Source organism: Tupaia chinensis, unplaced genomic scaffold (assembly GCF_000334495.1).
Source record: "Tupaia chinensis unplaced genomic scaffold, TupChi_1.0 Scaffold000086_1, whole genome shotgun sequence".
Classification (NCBI taxonomy): domain Eukaryota; kingdom Metazoa; phylum Chordata; class Mammalia; order Scandentia; family Tupaiidae; genus Tupaia; species Tupaia belangeri.
In genome coordinates, this window is record NW_006159548.1 from 5321504 (window position 1) to 5327163 (window position 5660).

A 5660-nucleotide genomic window follows, 5' to 3' on the forward strand; every position below is an offset into this window, starting at 1 on the left:
AGGGTGGGGGGAGCGGCGGGTCCGGGACTTGGGGAGAATGCGGGCAGGGACGGGGACTGAGGACGCAAGGCCCCGGAGGTCACCTCCCGCGTCCCACCGCTTATCGGGAGCGCACATGCCGCCTCCGGTTTCAGCTTCGCTCCTCGCCAGAACCCCCTGAGTTAGTCTCACGCCCCCAGCGTGGCGGCTCCGCCGGGCTGACAGCAGCCTCTCCCCGCAGCTCCGCAGGCCCCGCAGCCCCGGCGAGGAGCGTGGTCCGCGGGCGGTGCTGCCTGGGAAGGGACGGATCCGGTACGGGTACCGGGGTGGCAGACCTGACTCCCACGCCCCCAGGCCGCGGGCCCGCCCTCTCGCCCTTTCGCCCGTGTCTCTACTGGCGGAGCGACCCTGAAGTCTTGCTCACTTTCTCGCCGACTGAAACTCGGGCGTTGGGAAAGACTGTAAACGAGGTTTAAAACCCAGCTGTTGGCAAGATCATGTGGCTAAGAATAAAACGATATTCTTTGGGACACAAAGCCACCTGCTCCTGTCCCATCAACTGGAAGGAGAGTCTGCCTGGTTGATATTAATTAGTTCAGGCCCCGTTCTTCGGGTTTACCCAAATCTATGTTATTTGACAAATGCTTGCTTGGACGGTGTAGGGATTTTTCGTGCTTGAGCCAGTTTGGGGACCCATCTCCCCCTCTCTTATTTGATTATAGTGACCCGATTTGGAACATTTTTTGAAAATGTTAATTGCTTGAAAAGAAGTATTTGGTAGTTGCTTAGATTTTTAGGCTTAGAATAAACTTTATCTTGAAGTTTGGTTAATGTCTATTGGAATTAGTTGTACAACATCTTTAAAAAAAACTTTCTGACAGTAACTTTTTGAGCTCTACAGGAAAGTGACAAAGTAGGACTTTTAAAGGTAAAAACTTTGGCTCATATTCGGAGACATAAGTCTGGTACTGGGATCCTGAAGGGTAAGAGTCTCTTTCAGTTGTCAGGCTCTTCCCTGTGCTAATTAGATGCAGTATTGAGCTCTTCAGATTCCACGTGCTCCTTTAATCCTTAACTACACTGCAAGATATATGTTAGCATACTCACTTTGAGGATGGAGAAGTGAGGCTTAGAGAGGCAAGTTACTTGACCCAGGTCACACTGCTAGTTATAGACCCAGGATTTAACCACGGTCTGCCCGGAAAGCCTAAAGTTTATTGATGGTACCCGAATACTTACCTGGGAATTTGGGAAATTTATATAACCTTATTAAAATTTACTGCACAGGTCTGGGTTTGAACTACTTAAAGCAGAAACTAAAAGCTGGTGAATTTGTTCCCTTCATTTAAAAATCAAGAGACTCCCCTACACACACACACACACACACACACACACACACACACACACACAGGATAATTTGGCTTCACTTGTCTGTTTCTATATGACATCAGGGCAGCTAAGCTGCCCTGTTAGACCATGCTCTCTCCAGATAGCCATAGTTACAGCCCACCCCTTCAGCTTCTGTTCACTTACTTTGTTTGGTATTTGTATTTGAGGCACTAGATTTTTGTTTTAAAATTTGCTATAGAGCAAAGGTGAGCTTGATTGGGGGAAAGAAAGTGAGGAAGCACCTCCAGAGTAATGGTCACACAGATTTCCTTCTCTTCCCTTCGGGATTTTGGTCACACAGACACACATGCCCTGCATGTTGTTCAAGCTGCTGGGCCCAGAACTCGAACCATGCAGTTGGAAATGTGGAGATCTGGTCGCCATAACCACCAAGCTTTTAGCTGTCCTGAAATACCAAGTTTTGAAATTTGATTTATTAAAACTTACTATGGGGGGCAGCAGTTGGTGTAATGGCTATGTCGCTGGACTCCCATGTAGTCGACCACAGCTTGAGTCCTGGACCCAGCGGCTTAAACTCACGGGCACTTGTGTATGCATGCCCAAGATCCCGGGAGGAGAATGGAGGAGAAGGGATTGCAACATGACCATCACCCCCACCCCCCGGGGGGTAATTGCTCGCTTTCTGTCTCTCTGTCTCTGTCTTTCTGGCAAGGCACGCGCCCTATAGCAAAAACCTCTCAAAAAAAAAAAAAAAAAAAAAACTTTACTATGAAGTTACACATTGATTTGAATCCTCACCTTCCAACTCTCGTTGGATTGGACAGGTACAAGATGGCTAATACTCTCTTAAGTATTATAAGAGGAAGAAAATTCCTGCTTGTGAGGGTGTAGGAAGATTCCGTGAAATAAGAAATAGGGCCAGTACTTAATAACTGCTCAGTGAAGGGTAGTTTTTCACTACATGGGAGTTAAAGAAAGAATGTTCTTTCTTTTTTATAGTTGGTCTTGTCACCGTGGTTTCTATGGAAAAGATGTATAATTTATAGTAGGATTTTAAAGCTGGATGATTCCTTGCAGTTCATCCAGGACGAGGTTCCTCATTTTATAGGCACAGAAGCAACTTTTAGGGTTGAGACTTGAACACTTTGATTTTGCCACTTTGAATGGAACAACATAGGTATTATTTATTTTCTTTTTATTTTAAATTGATTTATTTTACATTCTTTCACTGAACATCACCACAGCATACAAAATGCGATTTTCCAGCCAGAAGGCCGTGCAGAGTGGCTTAATCATACATGTTATTGTCCACAAATAATTTTCCATTTCTTGTTTCTTGTATGTATATATTTTCCCCCCATTTCTCACCCTCTGCCATTTCCCATTCTCCTCCCACCCTGTCTCTTGTATCTACAGTTGCTTTCCATTCCTTTATTCTTTCCCACATTTCATTGATTTACAAAAATATCTAAATTAAGTACTTTCAGCTGATATATACATCTCTGTGAACAACAGTTGACTTTAGGCATGAAACTGTGGGTAGAATGAATAGACTATAAAGTAGCACTTAGCTGAGACTGTATAGCTTACTACAATCATTAAATAGGTATTTTTAAAATTCTTTTTTTTTTTTAATTTCAAGAAAGGTGGTTTTAGCTTTAATAAATCAAAATCCAGAAATGTTAAGAGAACTTTGCCTAATACTTAAAGCCAGGAAATAGGTTAGGATTCTGTTCGAATAATAGGTACACAGACCTATCCACAACTCGAAAAACGACAAAACTCCTTAACTCTGGAAAACAAAGCAGAGAAGATCAGTAATGTTTTAGTCAAAAGTCATAAAATTCTATTTCACCAGTTAAAACTCATGTACTTTATCTGTTGTTATGATCTGATCTTTCCATTTAAATTCTGGAAGATAATGCTCAACTCTGGACTTGTCCCTACCATTAAGCTGGACATTTTCTTAGCTGTTTTAGAACTCTTATTTCTGTGTGTCTGACTTTAGTTTTCCTGGGATAGCATTCCCTTCAGAACTTCTTGGAGAACTGTTCTGGTGTTGGTAAATTCTTTCAGGTTTTGTTTATCTGAGAATGTTCTTATCTTCTCTTCCTGTATGAAGGATAATCTTGCCAGATACAGTATTCTTGGTTGAAATTGTTTTTCACTCAACACTTTGAATATATTTTCTCATTCTTTCCTTGCATTGTTTCTAATGAAAGGTCTGCTGTTAGCCTAATGGGATAGCCTTTGTAGGTAACTTGCCATCTCTCTCTTGCCAATCCTAGTATCTTGTCTTTGTCTGTGGTTTTGGTCATTCTGGCTATAAGTGTCTTGGAGAAGACCTTCTTGGGTTGATCCTATTTTGAATCCTTTGTATTTCTTGGGTCTGAATCTTTGAATCCCTCTCTAGGTTTGGGAACTTTTCTTTCAGGATTTTCATGGAATAGATTATCAGTGTCCTTATGAGTCTCTTCATCTTCTGGGATACTGATTATCCTGATGTTTGGATGTTTAATGGTATCTAGTATTTCTCATATATTGTTCTCAGTTTTGTGGGCTATTTTCTCAGTCTTTATGGTGGATTTTACTAGTCCAGCAATTCTGTCTTCTACATTTGAGATTCAATTTTCTGTATGATCTAGTCTGCATTTAATACTTTCAAAGGAGGTTTGGATTTCCTGTATTATAGCCTTCATCTCCAACAGTTCCATTTGATTCTTTTTTATGGTGTGTATTTCCTCTTTCAGCTCTCGCAAGAACTTCCTCACCTCCTGGAACTCATCGGCTTTTTCTTCTGCTGTTCATTGTCATTCTTCTCTTCCATTTCTGTTAGCTTTGTCACTATGAATATTCTAAATTTTTTATCAGGCATTTCCATGAGTTCCATTGTACTGTCTATGGATGAAGAGGAGTTATTCTTTTCTGTTGGGGGAGAGGTATTTTCATGATTTCTCACATTTCTTGAGCCTCTGCAGTGATTTCTAGTCATCAGATGGGTTACTCGTTTCTTCCTAATTTCAGGGTGACTTCTCAGCAGAACATCTTCATTACTCTTATCCATGAAAGCACTGGATCTCAGCTCTCATGGCCCAACATAGCTAATAATATCATTGTATCAGAATGAAGCTTGAGGGGACCTGCAGATGGTGTAATGTTAGGTCGCTAGACTCTACATCGTTAACCGTGGTTTTGGTCCTGGACCCAGCAGCTTAAACTCACACCGAGCAGAAGTGCATGTGTGCCCAAAATCTTGAGAGGAGAATGGAGGAGAGGGAATGTAGCGTGGCTATCCCCTCTGGGGGGTGATTTCTCCCTTTCTGTCTCTCTGTCTCTGCAGCGAGTACACACATCCAAAAATTTTCTCTTAAAAAGAAAAAGAAGAAGTTTTGAGTATCACTTGTTTATGTTGTACATATAAACTGAAAGGAAAGTTTGGGTTCTAGTTCTTGCCTAACTTTGAATGTATACATTCAAAATTTTAAAAAGCAGATGATCTTCTGAAGAGAATTAATTTCCTTTGAATTACAAGTGTGAATAAGACTTGTTTCACTATTTCATCCCATCAGGAGGTACAACAAGTACAGGGACTATGGTCATTAATTTAGAAGTATTTATGGACCATCAGTGGAGTGCATAGTACATTAGGTGTTTTAATTGGTGATTTGATCTGGCCAGGATATTTGAGTTACCAGAACTTGGAACCTCGAAGTTGGAACCTCAAAGTTCTGTGTTATCATTTACTTTTTTTGTAGTTTTTTTTTTTTTTTTTTTTCATTTCTACAAAGTCAATTTTTTTTAAAGATGTTTTGCTACAGGGTGCATGCGCTTGCCAGAAAGACAGAGACAGAAAGCAAGAAATCAACCCCCCGGGGATGGCTATGCCACAGTCCCTTTTCCTCCATTTTCTCAGGATCCTGCACAGATGCCTGGCTGGATTTTAAGCCACTGGGTCCAAGACTCGAACCGTGGTCAATTACAAGGGAGTCTAGTGACATAGCCATTATGTCAACTGCTGGTCCCTGCAAAATTAATTTTTTTTATCATTTTTTTTTCCATCTTTCCTTTTGGCTTTTTCCAGTAGAAGGCCTCTTTTCATTGACATCCACCAAATCCATCATCAGTGCCTTCCCTGAGCTGCACTGCTGACTTCTTTCTCTTTTTTAAAATTTTTTATAACTATTTATTAATTTTATTTATTCATTTATTTCTTATTTTAATTTGACCAGAGAAAGGCAGACACACAGAAAGAAGGAAAATGAGAAAGCAAGCTACCAGGTCCAGGACTCGAACCAGGATCAGCCACATGGGACTGTCCAGTGCCTTAACCA

The 5660-nt window shown here is 41.2% G+C and overlaps 1 protein-coding gene across 1 annotated transcript in view; it reads left to right on the top strand.

Annotated features, from left to right (window-relative positions):
• The window catches only part of USO1 (USO1 vesicle transport factor), a 103409-nt gene that overhangs the window by 22806 nt on the left and 74943 nt on the right, over positions 1 to 5660 (top strand). The window lies entirely within an intron of this gene.